This window comes from Bos indicus, chromosome 25 (assembly GCF_029378745.1).
Source record: "Bos indicus isolate NIAB-ARS_2022 breed Sahiwal x Tharparkar chromosome 25, NIAB-ARS_B.indTharparkar_mat_pri_1.0, whole genome shotgun sequence".
Lineage (NCBI taxonomy): Eukaryota > Metazoa > Chordata > Mammalia > Artiodactyla > Bovidae > Bos > Bos indicus.
Genome location: NC_091784.1, coordinates 21335591 through 21362593, shown reverse-complemented (window position 1 = coordinate 21362593; position 27003 = coordinate 21335591). Strand labels below are relative to the sequence as shown.

The following is a 27003-nucleotide window of genomic DNA, read 5'->3' as shown; positions in this document are numbered from 1 at the left end:
GTATATTTGGTTCAGTGGGGTTGTATTTTTTCCTCCAAAGGAAGTTTAAAAACCTTCATTTTGTATTCAGGAATAAATGAGAAGTGGTGTTATTTATAATTGGCTTCCTCTAATTCAGACTAAATGTAGATTAATCCTAATTGATAACACATAAAATTTAATTAAACCTTAATAAAGAACCTGGGAAAGAGTTCTCAATAGATGATATCAATGGTAATGTTGCGCGTCGCACGCTGCAGTCCTTGAGATAAAAACACAATTCGTAGAAGTATTTTCAGGGCTTTGTGCAAGTCCAGATACAGGTCATTATCTCAAACACGACATTCATTAAAGTTGTTGATAAATCTGAGAGATGGAGTACTCCCTACAGCTCACTGATAAGAAGCTTGGACCACTACAGCTCCCAGCAACCTCTTCAATCCTCCTTCCTCTCCCCAGCCTGTTGGTCAGATGGCTGCCCAGTTCCCTGACCATGAAGCCACCCCCAGGTCATTGCCAGGAGCTGCTGTCACAGCCCACGTTTCATCAGATAGACTCCAACCAACAGAACATCTCATTCTAGAAATCCAATTAACAATGCTCCATAAACATCACCCTGCTGATGAATGTTCCCAGCACAGTAACATTTTTATTTCATGTCTTCACAAATATTTTATGTGTTCAGGAGTGATTGAGAACTGATCTTCCGTGGTCAATCACCCCACTATCTAATTACTTAAAGCAGGAATAGATAGCCCCGGCAGAGGGGAGACCCCACCCACAGGATGGAACTCCTGCCGTAGAGATGGGAACAGAGACATTCCAGCTGTGAGCAACTAGTCAAAGATAGCGAATCCAGACAGCTCCAGGGTCCAGGAAGGTAACCTAGGTGAAGAAAGTGGGTGCCGTTGATACCAGGTCAAACCAAATGACAAAGCATTTCTCCACTCTGACCGCAGTGTCCTTTAGAGACTGTGGGTCTATTGTTACCAGATCACTTAATTCTTCATTAAATTTTTAATCTGGATTGTAATCTGCAAAATGTGCTGTGTGTGTTCAGACGCTCAGTGGTATCCAACTTTTTGCAACCCTATGGCTGTGGCCTGCCGTGCTCCTCTGTCCATGAGATTCTCCCAACAAGAACACTGGAGTGGGATGCTATTTCCTCTTCCAGGGGATCTTCCCCACCCAGGAATCAAACCTAACTCCCTTATGTCTCCCACATTGGCAGGCAGATGCTTTACCACTAGCACCAGCTGAGAAACTTTACTTTGGATTATAATTTGCCAAATAAAACCAGATTTTCTTTTTTCTTTTTTTTCTTTTTCTAGATGCAACATTTAATCTCTTCCCTCCCCTCTGTTTTTTCTCTCTAACACCATACACAAAAATAAACTCAAAATGGATTAAAGATCTAAACGTAAGACCAGAAACTATAAAACTCCTAGAGGAGAACACAGGCAAAATACTCTCCGACATACATCACAGCAGGATCCTCTATGACCCACCTCCCAGAATATTGGAAATAAAAGCAAAAATAAACAAATGGGACCTAATTAACCTTAAAAGCTTCTGCACATCAAAGGAAACTATTAGCAAGGTGAAAAGACAGCCTTCAGAATGGGAGAAAATAATAGCAAATGAAGCAACCAACAAACAACTAATCTCAAAAATATACAAGCAACTCCTACAGCTCAACTCCAGAAAAATAAATGACCCAATCAAAAAATGGGCCAAAGAACTAAATAGACATTTCTCCAAAGAAGACATACAGATGGCTAACAAACACATGAAAAGATGCTCAACATCACTCATTATCAGAGAAATGCAAATCAAAACCACTATGAGGTACCATTTCACACCAGTCAGAATGGCTGCGATCCAAAAGTCTACAAATAATAAATGCTGGAGAGGGTGTGGAGAAAAGGGAACCCTCTTACACTGTTGGTGGGAATGCAAACTAGTACAGCCACTATGGAGAACAGTGTGGAGATTCCTTAAAAAACTGGAAATAGAACTGCCTTATGATCCAGCAACCCCACTGCTGGGCATACACACTGAGGAAACCAGAAGGGAAAGAGACATGTGTACCCCAATGTTCATCGCAGCACTGTTTATAATAGCCAAGACTTGGAAGCAACCTAGATGTCCATCAGCAGATGAATGGATAAGAAAGCTGTGGTACATATACACAATGGAGTATTACTCAGCCATTAAAAAGAATACATTTGAATCAGTTCTAATGAGGTGGATGAAACTGGAGCCTATTATACAGAGTGAAGTAAGCCAGAAGGAAAAACATAAATACAGTATACTAACGCATATATATGGAATTTAGAAAGATGGTAACAATAACCCGGTGTACGAGACAGCAAAAGAGACAGTGATGTATAGAACAGTCTTATGGACTCTGTGGGAGAGGGAGAGGGTGGGAAGATTTGGGAGAATGGCAATGAAGCATGAAAAATATCACGTAGGAAACGAGTTGCCAGTCCAGGTTCGATGCACGATGCTGGATGCTTGGGGCTGGTGCACTGGGACAGCCCAGAGGGATGGTATGGGGAGGGAGGAGGGAGGAGGGTTCGGGATGGGGAACACATGTATACCTGTGGTGGATTCATTTTGATATTTGGCAAAACTAATACAATTATGTAAAGTTTAAAAATAAAATAAAATTAGAAAAAAAAAAACAGAAAAAAACAACAGATTTTCAAGTTAGAGTTCAATGTGTAAATACCTTGAGGACCTTATGATTCATTTCTTTTTTTAATTATTTTTAAATTGAAGGATAATTGCTTCACAGAATCTTGTTGTTTTCTGTCACACATCAACATGAATCAGTCATGGGTGTACATATGTCCCCTCCCTCTTGAAGCTCCCTTCCATCTCCCACACCATCCCACCCCTCTAGGTTGATACAGAACCCCTGTTTGAGTTCCCTGAGACATACAGAAAATTCCCATTGGCCATCTATTTTACATATGGCAATATAAGTTTCCATGTCTTCATTTCTTTATTTGGCTGTGCCAGGTCTTAGTTATGGCACACGAATCACGTTTCTTAATTGCAGCATACAGGATCTTCTAACTGTGGCATGCAAGATCTAGTTCCCTGACCAGAGATTAAACCCCAGCCCTCTGCATTGGGAGCTCAGAGTCTTAGCCACTGAACTACCAGGGAAGTCCTATGATTTCTCATTTATAAGTTGTCTCTAGATCTTTATAGTTGTTCCTTCCCTTGGGTGCAATCTTTCCTTTAACACCCATTTATCAAATGCCTACTGTGTGCCGGACTGCAAGATCAAACCAGTCAATCCTAAAGGAAATCAGTCCTGAATATTCATTGGAAGGACTGATACTGAAGCTGAAACTCCAGTACTCTGGCCCCCTGATCCGAAGAACTGACTCTTTGGAAAAGACTCTGATTCTGGGAAAGATTAAAGGCGGGAGGAGAACGGGAAGACAGAGGATGAGATGGTTGGATGGCAACACTGACTCAATGGACATGAGTTTGAGCAAGCTCTGGGAGTTGGTGATGGACAGAGAAGCCTGGCATGCTGCAGTCCATGGGGTCACAAAGAATTGGACATGACTGAGGGGCTGAACTGAACTGAACTGTGTGCCCAGTGCTGTCCTAGGCTTTGGAGATAGACTGATGAACAAAAAAAAAAGATCCTTGTCCTTATGGAGCTTGAATTCTAGCAGGAGAAGTCTGCCAACAAGCAGTAAATATAATATGTAAGTAAGTGTAAGGTATGTTGGGTGGGATGCGTGTTAAGAAAAGATAGAAGCAAAGAGCAGGACAAGAGGAATTTGAAATTGTCAGGGGGGCTGCCTGTTGATATTTTGGCAGGTGATCATGAAAGACCTTGTGGAGAAGACAACATCTGAGCAGAGACGGGAAGAATGGGAGAGAATGAACCATGGAAATGTCTAAGAGAAGAGCATTCCAGGAACAGAGGAACAACCCATGCAAAGTGCTCAAAATAGGAGTATGCCTGGTGTGTTCAAGAAACAGCAGATAAACTAGTGTGGCTGGAATGAACGGAGTGAGAAAGGGAGTGGTGGGAGGTGAGGACAGAGAGGAGCAAAGGAGGGAGCAGATCACATAGGGAGAGACCTACAGGGCCTTGTTTGGTTCTTGTTCTGGGGGAGTTGGGGAACTAGTGGAGGGTTTTGAGTAGAGACGAAATGGAACTGACTTGTGTTTTTAAGCATGATCCCTCTGGCTACTGTGTTGATGAAAGACTGTTGGGGGTAAGGATAGAAGCAGGGAGCCCAGCTACTGGGTAGTGCCCAGGAGTGAGGTGATGGTGGCTCAGACAGGAGTGGTAGAAATGGAGGTGGTGAGAAGATGCTAGATTCTACCTCTATTTTAAAGATAGATCCAACAGGAATGTCTAATCGACTGGTTGTGGGGAGTGAGAAAAACAGAAGATTTAAGAATAATTCCAAGTTTTTTAGCTTGAACAACTGGGAGGGTGAGAATTCTCTATATATACTCACCCAACCCAAATTTTCCCATATAATTTCAAACAACCAACGATGACATTAATGAGTACTGTCTTTTTTCGAGCACTGACTATATGCATTTAATTCAATTATTGCATTTAATTTAATTATTGCATTTAATCCTACACCAACTCTGTGAGTTAGACACTGTTAGTAGTGCCATTTTCTCTGAGGACACTGAGGTTCAGAAAAGTTAAATATGTTGTCAAGTTAGCAAAGCTAGTAAGTGACAGAGGGACAATATAAGCCCAGGGCTCTATGAACACAAGATTCATGATCAAAACCACCATGACGTACTGCTTCTTCAGACCTATAATTTTATAACTACCACCCAGGTATCAGGCATGGACTGGGGCCATTTACATGTGTGATTTTACTTAATGTTGACAACAACCTTATGAAGTTGGTATTCATCTTCCAATTGGGAATGGAAGCAAACTGAGATACCTTCCCAAGTCCTACTTCCCTTATTCAGAAATTCTTGTTTTTCAGGAAAATATGATAGGGTAGTTGACATCTATGTACCTGCCCAACATTAGCTTGGATAGAACAAGAAACTGAATAAATTGGGGGTGGATATAAGGAGGATATAAAAAAGCATAAAATGCAGTTTTTGCTCTTAAGGGGTCAGACTGCCCTGGGAAGATGATCAATAATTCACTGTCACTTAATGCCATTACATCTCAGGATATGCATTCCTTCAGTGGGCAGCCCCCCTCTCCACTCCAGCATGCAGGGGGCTCACTCCACACCCACACTCTCTACTAGACACTGAGGATAGAAAGATGAACTAGAGGAAGTTCCTACAAAATCCACAAGCAATTAAGAACTTTGGAGGCATCTGCATTTCTGTAAATGATTTGCAAGACTTATTTAAATGCATCATAACTGCCACTGAGCCGAGTGTCTATTCCCAGTTTTTCCCTTAAATGTTAAAGACTAAAGACAGCATTCACCATCTGCTACAGCTTGGGATCTGCTCCTTCCCCCAAGGTCTCCTGACACGGCAGCCCTGCCTGGCAGCCCCATCTGACACAGCCTGCGAGCAACAGCCAGAAGCAGTCAGAACATCTGCTGGCCTTTCCTTTGAAATAGGCAGCTGTTGTAGACTTGTCACTCTCACCTCTCAGGTCACTGCAACCTGTGGACAATCGGGACCCTGAGCCCGAGGGCATTCAGCTCAGTTCTCAACCAGTCGGGATCCTTTTCGTCCTGGCTGTTTATTCAAATGTTTACTAAGCACCTGCCATGTTCCAGGCAGGGTGGTGATGATACCATGGAGAACAAGAAAGATGCAGCTTCTTCCTTGTGGAACAAAATCCTCAAGGGCAACAAACTTTAAGTTCACTGGATGTTAGGAAGATGTACGGAATACTTCAGGAACATAGAGGTAGATCTATTCCCATTACTTACAGCTAGAAACCCAAACAACCCAATCTTGAATTTCAAGACTTCTCCCAACCATCTGGCTCCTGATGAGCAACCACAAGACTAGCTTATGGAGAAAGAGGGACAGAAGATCCAGGAGGATCTTTCCAGCGTCTGACAGGGTACCTAGGAAAGAACACTGCTAAGTTGCCTCAGTCATGTCCGACTCTGTGTCACCCCATAGACAGCAGCCCACCAGGCTCCCCCATCCCTGGGATTCTCCAGACAAGAACACTGGAGTGGGTTGCCATTTCCTTCTCCAATGCGTGAAAGTGAAAAGTGAAAGTGAAGTCGCTCAGTCGTGTCTGACTCTTCGAGACCCCATGGACTGCAGCCTACCAGGCTCCTCCGTCCGTGGGATTTTCCAAGCAAGAGTACTGGAGTGGGGTGCCATGGCCTTCTCCGAGGAAAGAACACTAGGACCAGGAAATTATGAAGGGAGAGAAACGTACAAGAAACTGACTGAGGGCTTCCTGTGGCTCAGTAGTTAAGAGTCCACCTGCCAGTGCAGGAGACATGGATTTGATCTCTGGTCTGGGAAGATCCCAGGTGCCACAGAGCCACAAAACCCATTCGCCACAACTATTGAGCCTGTGCTCTAGAGCCTGGGAACTCGACTACTGAAGCCCGTGTGCCCTAGAGCCCATGCTCCGCAACAAGAGAAGCCACTGCAATGAGAAACCTGCGCATTGCAATGAAGAGTAGCCCCCTCTGGCCGCAACTAGAGAAAAGCCTGAGCAGCAACAAAAACCCAGCACAGCCAAAATAAATTAATTAATTAAATTTTAAAAAAAGACACTGACTGAGAGGGACTTCCCTGGTGGTCTAGTGGCTAAGACTCCACACTTCCAATGTAAGGGGCCCAAGTTTGATCCCTGGTTCTGGAACTAGCCCACACATGCTGCAACTAAGAATTTGCATGCCATAGTGAAGACCTGGTGCTGCCACCTAAATAAACATAAATTTTTTTAATATATTTTTTTAAAAAGACACTGAGGAATTAACAACACACAGTGGATCCTTCCAAATACTAAAGTTCCCTTAGGAGGTCAAGACAAGAGTGAGCCCTCCAGGATATGGAGAGAGCGAGACCAGAAAAACAACAAGGGAGGATAATGAGGGGACAGTAGCTGCAGGAGGGGACCTTTGCTGTGCCTTCCCCCAACAACCTCCAAAGAACAATGTACACTTAAAATGCTGCATGAGTTTGAGACTGCAGTTTGTGAGTGCCTAAAAACTTCAATAATGGTATTGATTTAGGTCCACAACTTCTCATTAAGAGATAAAAGAAAAAGCAAGAACATAGGTAATTATGTGTGCACATAACATACTGTTCATAATATACTCTTTTTTTTAAGAGGGATGAAAAGAGCAGAATGCATAATATGATGTTATTTATGTTTGCACAGAAAACTTTTTAAGTCTGGAAGGATATATCCTAAATTTTTAGTGATAATCATCTCTGAGAGGTGGGAACAGAGTGAGATTCCTTGTCAGCAGTGTTTTCACTTTTTATAATGATTCTGTATTGGGTTGATGTTTGGCCAGTATCCCCAGGTACAGCTGTGAGGATTGTTAATGATGATCCAGCAGGTGAAGAGTTAATACCACCTACAGTTGGGAGCTTCCAGGTCCCCTCTAAGGGCCTAGTCTATTCTGATTGGTCAGCTTGTAAGCTGAGCAAATTCTTAATTTTTAAAATACCTACTTTGCCCCAAAATTTATATTCCATTTTGTTTTAAGCATGGCTTTGTCTCCAACAGAATTGCATAATGACTATCCTGCAGGAAGAATTTTAGGATGCTGGTTTGCAGTTTTTATTGTGGTCACTACTTACATGTCAAATGACATTTAATAAATAAGGACTCATTTTATAGGCTTACCCAAATTCTAAAACTTATTTTAAAAATTTTAAAGCAAGCGGTGCTGCAGAGATTTTATTTTTATTTGCATTTTGCCCTGATGTAAGCTGCTAAAATGAGATTCTTGCCCAGGACTCTCTGTTATGTCACAAGCCCAAGTGTGGTTGCTTCCTCCTGAAGGCCTGTGTCAGCTCCCTTCTTACCACTAATTTTACACTTGGCCTTTGTGCCTTAATATTTCTTATTATTATGTTCTGTCAGCCTGACTGCTTTGTAAGCACTCTGAAGACATATAATTTGGCAGCATTTTTTTTTTTTTTTTTTTGTCCTCGCTCTACCTAGACGACTGCCTAGTTTGTGGAGACTTTCAAGGATATTTATTGCTACTGGTACTGAAATGTGTTATTTGCAAAGTGATCCTCTTCCCTGGTGATTGCCAGAACTGTCTCTGTAGGGTTAGTGCAGGGAAAGATACAAAGTCTGTTATCAGAGGCTTAAACAGGACAAGAGTAGAAAATATTCCCCCATCTTACAGGGCAGAAATCATTCACCTACCTGCCTGTCCCAATGTGCATCACTTTCACAGTCTTCTTTCATCCTTGATATCTTTCTACTATTCATACCACTCTCTGGTAACAAATATTCTCTTTTCTCTTAGAGTGGTTGCCGTACATGCATGCTAAGTCTCTTAAGTCGTGTCCAACTCTTTGTGACCCCATGGACCCCAAGCCCACCAAGATAGAGGAGCCCACCAAGCTCCTCTATCCATGGGGTTCTCCAGGCAAGAATATTGGAGTGGGTTGCCATTTTCTTATTCAGGGGATCTTCCCAACCCAGGGATCGAACCCATCTCTCCCACAGCTCCTGCATTGCAGGCAGATTCTTTACCTCTGAGCCACTGGGGAAACCCAGAATGGTTGTCACAAGATGAAAATTCTTTACTGATCCCAGATGTCCCATGCTGGACATGAGAAGGAGTCACTGCTCTTATCAGCACTTCTGGGTCAGGAGGTCAAAGTGCCTTAAACCAGATGCAAGTTTTCAGCTGATCAGTACAATTAATGAGCAACTCTCAAACTCCAGAAGTTCAACATAGTGAGAACTTACTTCTCATTCACATGAAAGCTCAGTGATGGTATTTCTGGTCAGCAGGCAACTTCCTTACATACAGTGATTCAGGGACCCAGCCTCTTTCCACATGATGATTCCACTGCCCCCCAAGTCTTTGAAATTATCTGTGCACAGTTGACAGATAAAGAGAAATGGAAAATGCACCCACTTCTTTTTTTTTAAAGTGACACACATCACTTCTACTCATATCCCATTGGTCAGGACTCATCGGACAACCACACGCTGAAATGGGTCAGGGAACCACACAGGGAAACAACCACACAGGGAAATGGGTCACGTGGTCCCCGGATGGGATGCTCTCTCCCAGTAGAATGTTATGCTATAGAAAGGGGATCACGAGGTCTGGGTGGATAGCTGGCCATCTGCCATTATAAATGAATATCAAAGGTTTAGAAGATTAACCAACAAGACTCTTAAAGAAAATCATCTCCAAGTGGAAGCAAATACAACAATTTCAGGTTTATCTTTCCCAAGACTTTTAACAACACTCCTGTTACTTATCACAGGATGTGGGTTTCTATAGTAATGGGGAAAGGTTTTGAATTGGGAGGGGATTACACAATGTGACAAGGGTATAATCTACATAAACCCTCAAATGAGGCTTATAGCATCGTCTGGCTACTTCCATAAAGCTTGTGGGCATCAGGAACTCAATAAAACATCCTGTAATTCTTTGAGCCAAATTGGTCTCCATTCTCTCTATATTACCGCTACCCGCCAGAGCACCCTGGCACTAGAATCATCCACGCTTCCTGTTCTCAATGCAAGAATCAAGCCTGTGAGGGAAGCCTCAAGAAAACTCACAAAACGTGTCTCTAATAAGCTATCCTTTTAAAAATATAAGCAACTGCTATTGGTTCATAATGAGTATTTTTATTTTTAAAGTATTTTCGTTCTGAGGGAAGAAATGTAATTCATTCTTTTCCCCAAAATAATACAGAAAATTGCTACTGGGAACAGTTTGGCATTTGAAACCTAGTGGGAGATTTCACCAGCAGATGGTTTAGTGGCAAAAAGCTTTGAAGAATTTCTAACTGCTAGGAAAAAAAAATATATGAGAGACACAGAGAGAGAGAGAGTGACTTAATATGATAAAGGAAAGATGTAGCCAAAGAAAGCAATCTTTATTCAAGGTCTGATGACTCAAATGATCCATTTGACTAGATCACAGATTTCAAAACCTGGCTAAGCATCAGAATAGCAAGGGAAGCTTGTTTAAAATATCCATGGAATCAGAATATCTGTGGGTGGTGACCAGACACGCTTATTTTTCAAAGCTCCATTGATGATTCTGTGGAAATCCAATGGCATAGTTGTTTTCTCATTTCTGTGGTAGTTATAGAGCCAGGCAGTCTTATTAGCTTGGCAAATATTCTGCATTCTCGGTCACTTGGCTATCATTTGTTACACACTCAAGTCCACCAACAGCCAGTTTTTCACCAGGCCCCTCATCTTTTCACACAAAGCATTTGAATGATGTACTTGAGAACCCCACAGGCAAAGATGCCAGTGTGTCTGACTATCTTATTTGGAAGCAAGGCAGACAGAGTTCACAGCCAATCCACCCAGCACTACCTGCAGAGAATCAGAACCATGGCACAGCCACTGCTGTGTCGAACACCATTGGCCACATCCTCTGGGAATGCAGGGTGGTATCCTGGGAGAAGCACAGGCTTGAGCAGATCAGCTTTAACTCCCAGGATGACCACCTGCCAGCTAGGGCCCAGAATAAGTACCCCCAACTCATTTTGTTTATTTGTAAAATAGCAATTAATAATCCTGGCCTCATGCTGTTACGAGTTGTAAATGAGGAAAAGAGGAGAAAAGCATCTGGAAAAGGACCTACCATAGAAGGAACTTGATTGATGGTACTTTCCTTACCATGTTTCTTTTAACTTTCTTCCCCCTGGGAAAAGGAGAAACAATGATCAAAGGCCAACAGAATGCATTCATGTTTTCCCAGTACTCCATGTATTGTCTATGGGAGGGTTATCCAAGATGGAATTACAGAGGGCTTCCCTTGTAGCTCAGTCAGTAAAGAATCTGCCTGCAGTACAGGAGACCCGGCTTTGATCCCTGGGTTGGGAAGATCCCCTGGAGAAGGAAATGGCAACCCACTCCAGTATTCTTGCCTAGAGAATTCCATGGACAGAGTAACCTGGTGGGCTACAGTCCATGGGGTCACAAAGAGTTGGACATGACTGAGGTGACTGAGCACTCCAACATCCAGGGTAGAGGGTTTCCCAGGTGGCTCCCTGGTAAAGAATCTACCTGCAATGCAGGAGATGTGGGTTTGATCCCTGAGTTGGGAAGATCCCCTGGAGGAGGACATAGCAACCCACTCCAGTATTCTTGCCTGGAAAATCCCATGGACAGAGGAGTCTGGTGGGCTACAGTCCATGGGGTCACAAGAGTTTGACACGACTATAGCGACTAAGCACATACACACATCCAGGATAGAATATGAAGACAGGTGTCCCTCTCTATGATCCTTTATGTGAGGTGGCTACCACTGACCCATACTCTTTCCTGTAGTCCCAGTTGTCACACCAACCAGAAATCATCTCTAAGTACCTACAGCCAATAGCAGGAAATCCCAGATATCGTTTTTGCAGCTGTAACTTGGATTATGGGCATGATCTCTGTGAGTCCCACATGGTCAAATACTAAATTATATGAGATTCAAATTAATCACATAGTCGTAAAACACCAGACTCTAACTATTATTTACCCAGCACCAAGCAGATGTTTGTTTCCAAAGCTACAATCTCCTCTAATTGGCTGACACTGTGCTGCATAAACTCCAATGCAAGCTTATGTTTTATAATGAATGACAAATGCGTAGAAGAATCCTCTGTGAACTGGCAGCCTCCCCCTCCAGCATGCAAATTCCATCGAAATTCCATCGGCAGATGCAGATAAGCTCATCTGCATGATTGGCAGACTAGTGGATAAACACACCCATGAATTCATTGTCCAAATTCAATTTCGTTGGTTCATCTGTGTTTTTACTGATCACTTACTCGCTAATGTATTCATTCAGCCAACTTTTATTGAGCACCTATTGCACAAAAGGCACTGTCTTAGGTTTTAGGAATGAAGCCTGAATGAAGAAGTGGTCTCATCCTTCAAGAAGTCCATCAAGAAGGAAAGGAGACAAGACTGGGAAAGAAAGAAAATGAACCATAAGATGTTCAAAAATAGAGATGTAGGCAAGTGCCCAAGAGAGGGAATAATCGACTCTACCACGGGGGTTAGTAGCTTCATAGATTTTCCAGGCAAAACGTAGAGGAAGGTTTTAGAGTCAGCTAGACAGACAAGGTGTAGAAAGGGAGGCTCCAACAAAGAGAATAGAAAGGACACGTGGCAAAACATGCTGTGTTCTGGAACTGCTGGAGCTTAAGTTGCAAGCAAGTGTCTGCTCTGTTTTGGCTTCTTAAAAAGGCACCCAGGTGGGCATGCAAACAACACAGCCCCTTAAACTGGCAATGGGGCTATATCTATTAACATTTTAAAACGTGCATTTCTTGTTGTCATCATGAAAGAAAGATGAAAAAGAGTGATCCCCTATAAGGAACTAGTAAAATTAAGTAGGGTACATCAATGGAAAGAATACTACACAGACCAAATGCTGTGTTTAAAAGGCATGAGTACACATTCTATATACTTATATAAGAAGATTTACAGTTATGGGAAGATAACTGTAAACTCCACAATATACTGTCAAGTGAAAAGATAGTGAAATAAAGAAATATATATATAGTGTGCTAGGAGTACATAGTCTCCTTTGCTCTGTTTTCATCAGGAAACTCTAAAAGGATGAATAAAAAACTAATACCTTATTAGGGATGGGCGACTTCACTTTCACTTTTCACTTTCATGCATTGGAGAAGGAAATGGCAACCCACTCCAGTGTTCTTGCTTGGAGAGTCCCAGGGACGGGGGAGCCTGGTGGGCTGCCGTCTGTGGGGTCACACAGAGTCGGACACGACTGAAGTGACTTAGCAGCAGCAGCAGCAGGTATGGGAGATGGCAGAAAACAGGGAGAGGTGAGGCTTTGCAGTGTGTACCTTATGTTATCATTTTTTAAATTTTTTTGAATCACATAAATGTATCACCTACTTGAGAAATAGGACTAAATTTTAAAATGCGTTTGCCTCAGGGCCTAGCAATCTCCGTCTTGGTTTAGTCACAGAGAGTCACTCAAACATAGGTATAAGGAGATGTCATACAAGGTATTTGTTTTGTTGTTGGTGTGTTTTTTGCAGTGAAAAAAACTGGAAATAACCAGTGAAAGTGAAAGTCACTCAGTTGTGTCCAATTCCTTGCAACCCCATGGACTGTATTGTCCATGGAATTCTCCAGGCCAGAATACTGGAGTGGGTTGCCGTTCCCTTCTCCAGGGGATCTTCCCAACCCAGGGATCAAACCCAGGTCTCCCACATTGCAGGCGGATTCTTTACCAGCTGAGCCACCAGGGAAGCCCGAGAATACAGGAGTGGGTAGCCTATCCCATCTCCAGCAGATCTTCCTGACCCAGGACTAGAAGCGGGGTCTCCTGCATTGCAAGCAGATTCTTTACCAACTGAGATACCGGGGAAGCCTCCATTAGTAAAATCATGGAATAAACTGTGGTATGTTAAAACTTTGGAAAATTATGCAGCAGTTAAAACTTTGGAATATTATGCAGCAGTTAAAACAATGAAGTAGACAGACCTATGTCTACCAACATGGACAAATCTCCAAGGCTTATTGTTGTCTGAAAAAGAGATACAGAAAAAGATCCCACCATGGCTCTAACACACACAGTGCTATATAATACAGAACGATATAAGCAGAAATAATTCACACAAACTGTAACAGTGCTTGTTTGTGGGCACGGTCTAGAGCAGGGGTCAGCAATATCCTTTTGTAAAGGGCCACAGAGTTAATATTTTAGGCTTATCAGGTCTTACTTTCTCTATTGTGACTAATCCACTCTTCTAATGGAGTGATATGCCGTCACTGACAATATATAAATGAAACAGGTGTGCTCCAATAGAACTATTTCAAAAACAGAGTCAGATTGGGCCTGTGGGCCATAGTTTACCAACCTCTGCACTAGAGAATCAAGATGGGAGGTGTTGGTTAAAGACTCTTTCATGTTTACTTTTGTTTGCAAGGAGAATGGAAGTATCCCTTACTCATATAACTAAAATCGATTAAAAACAATATATGGGGACATTAGTCTGCTGATGTTTCATAATAAAATACCATGACCGAGCAGCTTAACAAACATTTATTTTTGCATGGTTCTGAAAGTTAGAAGTCCAAGATCAAGTTGCCAGGGTTGGCTTGGGGTTGGAACTCTCTTCTTGGCTTGCAAACTTGCTGTGTTCTCAGGTGGTCCTTCCTCTGTGAGCATGGAGAGAGAGAGCTCACTGGTGTCTCTTCCTCTTCTTGTAAGGACATCAGTCTATTAGATCATCCTTATGATTATATTCCCTCCCATCAGATGGGATGCTTCCACAAGCCTCTTATCCTCATCCATCAGAGGGCAGGCTTAATGAAAACCACAATCACAGAAAGCTAACCAGACTGATCACATGGATTACAGCCTTGTCTAACTCAATGAAACAATGAACCAATCCGTGCAGGGCCACCCAAGATGGTCATGGTGGAGATTTCTGGCAAAATGTGGTCCACCAGAGAAGGGAATGGCAAACCACTTCAGCATTCTTACCTTGAGAACTCCCATGAACAGTATGAAAAAGTAGAAAGATACGACACTGAAAGATGAACTCCCCACATCAGTAGGTGCCCAATATGCTACTGGAGAAGAGCAGAGAAATAGCTTCAGAAGGAATGAGGCTGAGGCAAAGCAGAAACAATGCCCAGTTGTGGATGTGACTGGTGGTGAAAGTAAAGTCCGATGCTGTAAAGAACAACATCACATAGGAACCTGGAATGTTAGGTCCATGAATCAAGGTAAATTGGAAGTGGTCAAACAGGGGATGGCAAGAGTGAACACTGACATTTTAGGAATCAGTGAACTAAAATGGACAAGAATGGGTGAATTTAATCAAATGACCATTATATCTACTACTGTGGGCAAGATGCCCTTAGAAAAAATGGAGTAGCCCTCATAGTCAATGAAAGACTTTGAAATGCAGTACTTGGGTGCAATCTGAAACAACAGAATGATCTCTGTTCATCTCCAAGGCAAAACATTCAGTATCACAGTAATCCAAGTCTATGCCCCAACCATCAATGCCGAAGAAGCTGAAGCTGAATTGTGCTATGAAGATCTACAAGACTTTCTAGAACTAACACCAAAAAAAGATGTCCTTTTCTTCATAGTGGACTGGAATGCAAAAGTAGGAAGTCAAGAGATACCTAGAGTAACAGGCAAGTTTGGCCTTGGAGTACAAAATGAAGCAGGGCAAAGGCTAACAGAATTTTGCCAAGGGAACACACTGGTCATAGCAAACATCCTCTTCCAACATTATAAGAGATGACTCTACACATGGACATCACCAGATGTTCAAAACAAAATCAGATTGATTATATCCTTTGTAGTCAAAGATGGAAAAGCTCTATGCAGTCAGCAAAACCAAGACTGGGAGCTGACTGTGGCTCAGATCATGAACTCCTTATTGCCAAATTCAGACTTCAGTTTAAGAAACATGGTCTAGGGAAAACCACTAGACCATTCAGGTATGACCTAAATCAAATCCCTAACAATTATACAGTAGAAGTGACAAACAAATTCAAGGTATTAGAACTGACAGACACAGTGCCTGAAGAATTATGGACGGAAGTTAATAACATTGTACAGGAGGTGGTGATCAAAACCATTCCCAAGAAAAAGAAATGCAAAAGGGCAAAATTGTTGCCTGGGGAAGGCTTATGAATAGCTGGGAAAAGAAGAGAAGCTAAAGCAAACAGGGGAAAGGAAAAATATCCCCATCTGAATGCAGAGTTCCAAATAATAGCAAGGAGAGATAAGAAAGACTTCCTCAGTGATCAATGCAAAGAAATAGAGGAAAAAAATAGAATAGGGAAGTCTAGAGATATCCTCAAGAAAATTACAAATACCAAGGGAACATTTCATGCAATGATGGGCACAATAAAGGACAGAAACAGTATGGACCTAATAGAAGCAGAAGATATTAAGAAGAGGTGGCAAGAATACACAGAAGAGCTATACAAAAAAGATCTTAATGACCCAAATAACTATGATGACATGATAACTCATCTAGAGCCAGATATCCAGGACTGAAATCAAGTTGGCCTTAAGAAGCATCACTACGAACGAACAAAGCTAGAGGAGGTGATGGAATTCTGGTTGAGCTATTTCAAATCCTAGAAGATGATGCTGTGAAAGTACTTCACTCAATATGCCAGCAAATTTGGAAAACTCAGCAGTGGCCACAGGACTAGAAAAGGTCAGTTTTCATTCCAATCCCAAAGAAGGGAAATGCCAAAGAATGTTCAAACTACCACACAATTGCACTCATCTCACACACCAGCAAAGTAAGGCTCAAAATTCTCCAAGCTAGGCTTCAACAGTATGTGAAAACTGAGAACTTCCAGATGTTCAAGCTGTATTTAGAAAAGGCAGAGTAACCAGAGATCAACTTGCCAACATCTGTTGGATCATAGAAAAAGCAAGAGAATTCTAGAAAAGCATCCACTTCTGCTTCATTGACTATGCTAAAGCCTTTGACTGTGTGGATCACAACTGTGGAAAATTCTTAACCTGCCTCCTGAGAAACCTGTATGCAAGTCAAGAAACCACAGTTAGAGCCAGACGTGGAACAATGGACTGGTTGCAAACTGGGAAAGGAGTATGTCAAGGCTGCATATTGTCACTTTGCTTATTTATCTTCAATGCAGAGCACATCATGAGAAATGCTGGGCTGGATGAAGCACAAGCTGTAATCAAGATTGCCAGGAGAAATATTAATAACCTCAGATATACAGATGACACCACCCTAATGGCAGAATGCAAAGAGAAACTAAAGAGCCTCTTGATGAAAGTGAAATAGGAGAGTGAAAAAGCTGGTTTAAATCTCACCATACAAAAAACTACAATCATGGCATCTAGTCCCATTTCTTCATGGCAAATAGATGGGGGAACAATGGAAACAGTGACAGACTCTATTTTCTTGGGCTTCAAAATCACTGCAGCTGTCAACTGCAGCCATAAAATTGAAAGATGCTTGCCCCTTGGAAGAAACGCTACGACAAACCTAGATAGCATTTTAAAAAGCAGAGACATCACTTTGCCGACAAAGGTCCATATTCTCAAAGCTATGGTTTTTCCCATAGTCATGTATGGATATGAGAGTTGGACTATAAAGACAGCTGAGCCCCAAAGAATTGATGCTTTTGAACTGTGGTGTTGGAGAAGACTCTTAAGAGTCCCTTGGACTGCAAGGAGATCAAACCAGTCCATCCTAAAGGAAATCAGTCCTGAATATTCATTAGAAGGACTGATACTGAAGCTCCAATACTTTGGCCACCTGATGTGAAGAGCCAACTCGTTGGAAAAGACCCTGATGCTGGGAAAGATTGAAGGCAGGAGGAGAAAGGGATGATGGAGAATGAGATGGTTGGAAGGCATCACTGACTCAATGGACGTGAGTTTAAGCAAGCTCAAGGAAATGGTTGAGGACAGGAAGCCTGGCTTGCTGCAGTCCATGGGGTCACAAAGAGTTGGACATGACTAAGGGATTGAACAGGAACAACAATGATTCATTTAACCTTATTTACTTCCATAAAGACCCTACCTCCACAGACAGTCACACTGGGGGGTTAGGCCTTCAACATATGAGTCTTAAGGAAACACAAGTCAGTCTGTAACAGTGGGTCAAGACATGTACCCTTTAATAATTATATGCATAGGTTCCTCTTACTAAAATCCAGGAGAAAGGTCACAACCATGATGGTTTTTGAGATCAGGAGGCCCAGACAGAGGTTTTACCTTCCTTCCCTAGCATTCTCTCCTCCTTCTCTCTGACAGGATCATTTCTCTCCCTAAGGAGGTTCTGTTGCCCTGCTTGGGTAGAAAGTTTTCCGCCCTCTTCCCCTCATACTCTCTCTGACTGGATTCCTCCTTAACCTGTCAGAGGTGCTAGAAATGCATGTATTGAGAGAAAACCATGACAAGAGATCCAGATCCCCTTTGGAACTTAAATCTATATATCTCTGTATCTTTCCATATTTATTGAGAGAGAGATTGGCTTGAGGAATTGGTCCTTACGATTATGGAGGCTGAGAAGTCCTGATCCAGGAGAGCCAATGGCATGGTTCCAATCTGAGTCTGAGACCAAATGCAGGAGAAGACCAATTCCCAGCTCAGAGACAATCAGGCAGAGAGAGAATTCTTTCTTACTCAGCCGTTTATTCTCTTCAGACATTCAGTGGATTGGCTGAGACCCACCCACATTGGGGAAGGTGATATGCCTATTCAGTCCACTGGATCAGATGTTAATCTCATACAAAAACCCTCAAAAACACACCCAGAAATAATATTTAACCAAATATTTGGCACCTTATGGCCAAACCAATTGCACATAAAATTAACCATCATAGCAAATGACTGGTGACAACTCAAATGTCCTTTGGTAGAAGGCTGGTTAAATCATAATGGGACAGCCAGACAATGGAACACTGCAATTGTAAGTTAAAAAAAAGAAAAGAAAAAATGAAGTTCTCTCAATCTTGTCATGGAAAGATCAAAAGTGAAAAAAATTCAGAATGTGTATAATATGGCACATTTGAAGGAAAAAGGAGGAAAAACTGCCATTTCTATTTTCTGGTATAGGAGCCCCTCTAGAAGGAATCATAAGAGACCAGGAATAACCTTCTAGGAAAAACCAAACTAGGCAGATGCAAGACCAAGAAGGAAGGAGGAATTTATACTGATTGTTTATACTGTCTTGGTTTTAACTATGAAAATGTAGGATCTGTTCATAAAGTTTGTAAAGAGCTGAGAAGGGAAGAACAAGTGGGAAGATACAGTTTGGAAGCATCAGCACATAGCTAGTCGTGAGTCAAAGCCGCAGAGAAGATGAGGTAGTCCAGGCAGGCTGTCCTTCCAGAAAAGAAGGAAATGGTGTAGAAAACAGACTCAGGACACGGTGGGCCGGGGGAGGTCATGCAGAGCAGTCAGAAAGAGAACAGGGGAGGCCAGTCATCTTGGAGGGCATATACAGTCATCCTTGCTTATCCAAAGTTTCTCTGCCCTGTCTGCAGGTTCAGTTACCTGTGGTCAAAGATACTAAAAGGGAAATTTTAGAAATAAAGAGTCTATGCATTTTAAACAAGGGTCTATGTATTTTAAACAGTGGGCTGTTCTGAGCAGTGTGATGAAATCTCACACCTTCCAACTCCATCCTGAGTGACATCCCTTTGCCCAGCACATGCCACTCGCTGCCCTGTTAGTCAGTTGGTAGTCCTTTATTTTATCAGGTTGCCTGTCTTGGTACCTCAGCCCTTGTGTTCCAGGAACCCTGATTTTACCCAACACTGGCCCCAACACACAACAGTGGTGATGCTGGCAATACGGATGTGCCTAAGAGAACCCTTAAAGTGCTCCCTTTAAGTGAAGAGGTTAAAGTTCTTGACTTAATAAGGGAAAAAGAAAAACCCATATGCTAAGTTTGCCTATGGTAAGAACAGATTTTCTATCCATGAGACTGTGAGAAAGAAAAAGAAACCAGGGCTGCTTTTGCTGTCGCACCTCAAACTGCAAAAGTTACAGCCACAATGAAGGTTGCTGCTGCTGCTAAGTCGCTTCAGTCGTGTCCGACTCTGTGCCACCCCATAGACGGCAGCCAACTAGGCTCCTCTGTCCCTGGGATTCTCCAGGCAAGAATACTGGAGTGGGTTGCCATTTCGTTCTGCAATGCATGAAAGTGAAAAGTGAAAGTGAAGTCGCTCAGTCATACCCGACTCTTAGCAACCCCATGGACTGCAGCCTACCAGGCTCCTCCGTCCATGGGATTTTCCAGGCAAGAGTACCAGAGTGGGGTGCCATTGCCTTCTCCAACAATGAAGGATACATGTTTAATTAAGATGGAAAAGGCATTAAATTTGTACACTACTTTGACAGAGAGAAACCACATTCATGAAACTCTTATTATGGTACATTACTATCATTTTTTATTATTAGCTATTATTGTTAACCCCTTCCAGTGCCTAACTTATAAATTAAAGTTTATAATACCTATGGATGTAGGTAAAGGGGAAAACATGGTATAGAGGGTTGAGTACTATCCACAGCTTCAGGCATCTACAGGAGGTTTGGGGCATATCCCCCATGGCTAAGCGGGAACTGTTGTAATGATCTCACGCCAAGAAATATAAAGTGCAGACTTAAGCTTTCAGCAGTTGGATCCTTTCTGAGATGATATATTTAACCAGATAGTCAGTATTGTGTTTGCACTTTCTGTAGGAAATATATCATGTAGTTACATTTCTTCCCTGGAAGCCCTTTCACTCCTTGTCAGTACAACCTGATTTGAGATGTAAATAAACAGCAGAGATAATGCCCGGATCTGAGAAGACTCCTGTTCTGCCACCAACCCCGGACGTGAGCCATGATGGATGACACGAAGGCTGCTGCATAATCTCTGCTGCCTTCATACCCTATTATCGTATCCCTCATCTTCCCCACAACTGAGACCCAACACACTAAAATCTCTTTGTTCCTCCCACAATGCTGTATCTCCACTGCATCTCTAGCCTCCTTTAATATTGTTCATTATTGAAATGAACACAGAAAACCAATTACCCAGGTGACGGCAGGAGCTGGTCATGTGCCCAGTCTGCCACACTGAGAGCCTGATTCCCTGTTGAGATAAACAAGAATCCCCACCAGCAGCCCAGCCTCTCACCTGTCCTTGGGCTCCTCAGGAGTCACCCGACACAGCCACAAGGCTTTCCACGCACTCAGCTAACTCAGTACGTGTTTGTTCTCACCAGAAGCTGCAGCAGGGCCGCGGCGTGTCTGAAGTGCCAGGCACGGCAGCTCTGCGGGCAAAGCAGTTGTTGACACAGTAGTTCAGGTTACAGCCTCCCATAATATCTGAGTTCAAATCCTGGCTCTGCTAATAAAGCTGTGTGACCTCAGATAGATTCTTAACCTCTCAGTACCTTGAATCCTCATGCAGTGAAATGGAAATAATAATAGTACCTCCCTGTTGTGGGTTGAATTTTATCCCCCCAGAGTTGAAGTCCTATCTGCCCCCCTGCCACAGGGCCTGTGTATGTGACCTTTTTTTTTTTTTGGAAATGTGATTAAGATAAGATCCTCCTTTGTAGAGATATGGATGGACCTAGAGACTGTCACCCAGAGTGCAGTAAGTCAGAAAGAGAAAAACGAGTATTGCCTATTAATGCATATATGTGGAATCTGAAGAAAATAGTATGGGTAATCTTATTTACAAGCAGAAATAGAGACACAGATGTAGAGAAAAAACATATGAACACCAAGGAGGGATGGGGGAAGATGAATTGGGAGACTGAGATTGACATTTATACACTATTGATACTATGTAGAAAATAGATAATTAATGAGAACCTACTGTGTAGCTCAGGAAGCTCTATTCAATGCTCTGTGGTGACCTAAATACCAAGGAAATCCAAAAAAAAAGGGGGGATATATGTGTATATCTAGCTGATTCACTTTACTGTACAGTAGAACCTAATACAATATTGAAAAGCAACTATATTCCAATAAAAAATTGTTTAAAAATATGAGGTCCTCCTGGATTAGGGTGGCCCTGAACTCAATGGCTTCTGTCCTTATGAAGATAGGAAGCGATTTGGAGCCATGGAGACAGACTCACAGGGAAGAGCACCATGTGAGGACAGAGGCAGAAATTGAAGTGATGAAACTAAAAGACACGAAGATGAAAGAGGCAAGGATAGATCCTCCCCTGGAGCCTTTGGAGGGAACGTGGCCCCGCTGACACCTTCATCTCAGACTTGTAGAGTCCAGAGCCACGAGAGAGTAAATTTCTGTCGTTGCAAGCCCCCAGTTTGCAGCAATTTGTTATGGCAGCCCCAGGAAACTAACACACACCCTCAAAGCCTTGTTATGAGGATTAATTAATTATACATGCAAGCCATGCAAAGTGTCTAAAGTCTAGCAACTCACACAGAGGTGTAGCATCATTCTCGTTACTAATTATTACTATTATTATCACTGTGGTTGCTTTGTCCTGTAAGCAAGCAAGCATCCCTCAGCACGTTGACTGGATGCATGTACGCTCAGTCGCTCAGTGTCCGACTCTGCGATCTAATGGACTGTAACCAGCCAGGCTCCTCTGTCCATGGAATTTTTCAGGCAAGAATACTGGAGTGGGTTGCCATTTCCTCCTCCAAGGGATCTTCCCAACACAGGGATTGAACCCGCGTCTCTTGTGTCTCCTGAATTGGCAGGCAAATTCTTTACCACCTGGGAATCCCCAGCACATTGAGTAACAGCTGACAAATAGACAGACTAGGTGCCTCCCGTCCTCACAGAAACCTGGAGTTTCTGGTTGGTAAGTCCTATGTCCAGAGAAGGCACTGGCGACCCACTCCAGTACTCTTGCCTGGAAAATCCCATGGGCAGAGGAGCCTGGTGAGCTGCAGTCCATGGGGTCGCTAAGAGTCGGGCACGACTGAGTGACTTCACTTTCACTTTTCACTTTCATGCATTGGAGAAGGAAATGCAATGCGCTCCAGTGTTCTTGCCTGGAGAATCCCAGGGATGGGAGCCTCGTGGGCTGCCGTCTATGGGGTTGCACAGAGTCAGACACGACTGAAGCGACTTAGCAGCAGCAGCAAATCCTATGTCCACCTCTAGTGCAGGTGAAGAGACCCAGTTCCCCGTCCATGTTACAAGAGTCACCTTAGCAGGGTGACAATGTGAGCAGGACACCCAGGGCATTTGTGTAAGTTGATGACTTTCCAAAGACTGATCTGGTTTCCGTTGTATGAAATCATCCCAAAGGGAGGGACCAATTCTTTAGTTTAAGTAATTGGGGCCTGGGTAGCGCTGCGGTTACATACACGGGTCTTGGAGTCAGACTGGCTGGTTCAAATCCTGCTCCCTCCACTTACCAGCTCTGTGACCTTCAGTAACTCTTTAACCTCTCTGAACCTCAGTTTCCTCATCTATAAAATGGGCAAAGGTTGACATAAATTATATAATCATGTACAAGTGAATAGTCTAGGGAGGGTGAGAAAGGGCAGTTTTTTCAGGATCAACATAGCCCCTCTTCTTCCTCCTCCTACACACGCATACACAGTCACACACATACACATCTCCAGTAGCGCTTCTGAGGTCAACAGCCAAGTGTAACTTTCTGTCCTTTGGTCTGTCTGTGTAGACTAAGCTCTTCAAAAAAAGGGATGCGTGTTTCCAGGTTTCTGAATGGACAAAGTAGTTGTTCACATAGCGAACAAAGTGACAGCTTAAACCAAAGCATCTCACTCCTGAGGCATTTCTATTTCAGCTTTATGGTTTCTACTATATCCACTTACTCCCTGAGTTCTAGTCATCATAAAAACTTTTTTCGATCAGGGATCAGCAAACAAAGCCTACAGGCCAGATCTGGCCACACAATTGTGTACACGTTGTCAGTGGCTGCTTTCAAGCTACAACAGCAGAAATGAGTGACTGCAATGGAGATATTTGCCCAAAAAACTGAAACATATTTACTATCTAACCCTTTACAGAGAAAGTGTGTTGATCTCTGCTTTCAATCAAGTCATTTTTACTTAAAATGCATTTTTAAATAGAAAATCTCATATAACTAATATAACTGGAAAATAGTATTCCCTGCCATAGATGGATTTCCATAATCATAGAGTGTGTGTGTATTCTGTGTACATGTTCAGTCGCCAAGTAGTGCCCGACTCCTTGTGACCCCATGGACTGCAGTATGCCAGGCTTCCCTGTCCTTCACTATCTCCCAGAGTTTGCTCAAATTCATGTCCTTTGAGTCCGTGATGCTATCTAACCATCTCATCCTCTGCCACCCTCATCTCCTTTTGCCCTTAATCTTTCCCAACATCAGGCTCTTTTCCAAAGAGTCAGCTCTTCGCATAGGTGGCCAAAATATTGGAGCTTTAGCTTCAGCATCAGTCCTTTCAATGAATATTCAGGGTTGACTTCCTTTAGGATTAACTGGTTGGATCTCCTTGCAGTCCAAGGGGCTCTCGAGAGTCTTCTCCAGCACCACAGTTTGAAAGCATCAGTCCTTCAGTGCTCAGCCTTCTTTAATGGTCCAGCTCTCACATCTGTACACGACTACTGGAAAAACCATAGCTTTGACTATATGGACCTCTGTCGGCAAAGTGATGTCTCTGGTTTTTAATACGCTGTCTAGGTTTGTCATGGCCTTCCTTTCAAGGAGCAAGTGTCTTTTAATTTCATGGCTGTAGTCACCATTTGCAGTGATTTTAGAGACCAAGAAAATAAAATCTGTCAGTGCTTCTACTTTTTACCCTGATCATGAACAGTATCACATAAATAAGTAACTATTAAACCACATATGAGCTAAAAGTATCCACCACACCTCAGGAAACTAAGTTATAGTGGAGAAAGCAGAAAAATAGGTCTTGATGGAGCTGACGGATGGTGGAAACTTGGTGGCTGAGTTCTCTACAGAGACAAATATAGAAAGATTAAGGCAGAAGGGTCAGTACTGAATCTTGTAAGGCACCCATGTCATCGTGTGGAAGGAAGAAGAATCCACCAGTAAATGAGTCAAAGCAGAAATGCTCTGGGCAGAAGGAGAACCAGGATTTAAAAGAGCAGAGCATCAGAGGGGACACAGGCAATGGGACCACTGAGAAAGGCAGGGAAGGCTCCTCAGATGACAGAGGAAATGAAGGCATAAAGGAAAAAGGACACTGGGAACCAAAATAATTCTTTTCCACACCTCAAAGTAATAAGCATAATTTATAAACTAGATTAGAAAAGAACATCTCAGCACATTTATAATGAAAACAGCTGATGCTAATGAGAGCAATAACATTTAAATAGAAATCTGTTTACCTTTGGGAAATTTATGCATAACTTCAATGATGTACTGATTGATTTAAGGACCAGGGACTGGGACTGATTAACCTTCCTGGTTTGTTTTTAACAGGTATCTTGGCTGGGATGCAAAGGAGTGCTGAGAACTCAACAGCCTGACCAATGATTAGGAATAATTGGAAGCAGGTGGAGCTGAGGCCAGCTCACCCAACCTGGCCTGTGCTACAGTCCTTTCCTCTATGAGCATCACAGACTTCTTCAAAAAGCTGGAGAAAGCTGTGTCCCATCTTCCCAGGAAAAAATGCACAGAAATACATATACCAAAACTTTTGCATTTAGATTTTTCTACATTGGAAATGTATTTCCTGCACATGAAGAGAAGTTAAAAGTAATCTTAAAAAAAAAAAAAGCCTTGGTCTCATTTTTTATCTTATTTTAAGATTCAAGGTCTATTTGAGTGGTAGAGGGAATAGATCTAAAACTGCACATAAAACAAAAATTTTCAATTCTTCTTCAAATCACATGTTAATGAGATTGCTGTGATTTCTTGGCTTGAATAAAAAGTTGGAATTGTGGCATGGTCTTTGATATCAATACCAAATCAATTTTAAATTTGAATTTAAATGGAACCTGAATGATCAAAAATCCTGGACCCCAAAAATGCATTGGAAAAGAAAAGATTAACATTCCCAAATGTTTCTCTGAGTTCTGTGAGCCACTCTAGCAAATAAATGGAACCCAAGGAGAGGGTCATAGGAACCTCTGATATATAGCCAGTCAGTCAGAAGCCAGGTAACACCCTGGACTTGCCACTGGCGTGTGAAGTGAATGGGTGGACAGGAGTCCTGTAGGGTCAAACACTTAATCTCTGGAATCGGATGCTGTCTATAGGTAGAGAGTGTTGGAACTAAATTAATTGTAGGACACCCAACAGGTGTCTGGAGAACTAGTGTGGGGAACACCCCCCTCCTCATTGGAATTGGTACCAGAGTCTGTCTAATTCTTCAATGTCTTTAGATTTTAACACACCAAGAAATCAATAAAGCTCTATCATTCTCAACTCCAGTTTTCAGAAACTCTTTCTTTTAACTTTGTCCAGTTTGGAGAGTTGTCTTCCCGCAGGGTAACTGGCCAAAGAGTTCAGGGTTTCTCTGCAACATCCATCATGGTAACCGAAGCACCCTAAATGGAAACATGTGCTTCATTCAGATGGTTAATAAGGTCCCCTAAGTAAGACCAGTGGTGAACACTGCAGCCAAATTATTTCACAAGGCGGCTTTTCCTTCCCTTATAGAGGTAAAAAATCTGTCCAGTGTTCAATCAAGAGCTTGCGGATTTGTTTTCTGCAAAGGCCACATGTTTGTGTTGAAATAAGAACATAATATTATGCATCCATTTTGTGACAAAAACTCCTCCAACGACCAGCTTTTATGGCACTAGACAAGACTTCTTTCAAGATTTTGGCAGAGTCTTTGATGCCAACGTAGACAGCAATGAAGCGTGCAGCATCTCCACCCAAGCAAGGAAGCCATGGGTTGTCAAGCATGCCAGATGCTCCCTTCCATGCCCAGATGGTTGTGCCAGTTAAAGTCGTGCCTTAAAAAAAATAAACTTGTAGTCATTAATGTTTCCAAAAGAACCCATTAAAAGAAAGCCTTTCTTCTGATGGCACCAGAATACACATAACAAAGAGTCATAGCTCCACGCTGAAAATTATAGGCAGTTTCAATGCAATTGCAGGCCTAAGGGAAGAGGAATAATTGTACCTCTTGCTATAAAACATCAGGAACTAATGTTTATCTCTTAGAGTAGGTGAGGTTATTTGATAAAGGCATTGGATTGACATCTCTTCTCCAAGTCATAATACAGCCTGATTATTGCTAGGGCATGGGTCTTCTCCAAGACATCCCCTATTGTGCAGATTCTCTGCTGTTTGGGCATGTGAGAGACAAAGTTGTGGGGTCTTCCAAGATATGATTTGGGGCAGAGGCAAAGGGAACTAAGTCCAGGTGAAGTTTCAGCCTTTCCAAATCTCACCTTCTTCTCAGGAAATACACTTGCACTGCAG

At 42.5% G+C, this 27003-nt stretch overlaps 1 long non-coding RNA gene across 1 annotated transcript in view; it reads left to right on the top strand.

The window, feature by feature from the left end:
• LOC139179621 (uncharacterized) overlaps positions 1–25974 on the top strand; it is an 82676-nt gene extending 56702 nt beyond the window's left edge. The window contains exon 4 of the long non-coding RNA XR_011563944.1: positions 25048–25974. This is a non-coding gene — a long non-coding RNA (uncharacterized lncRNA). The remainder of the gene's footprint in view (positions 1–25047) is intronic.
• The last annotated feature ends 1029 nt before the right edge of the window (positions 25975–27003 follow it).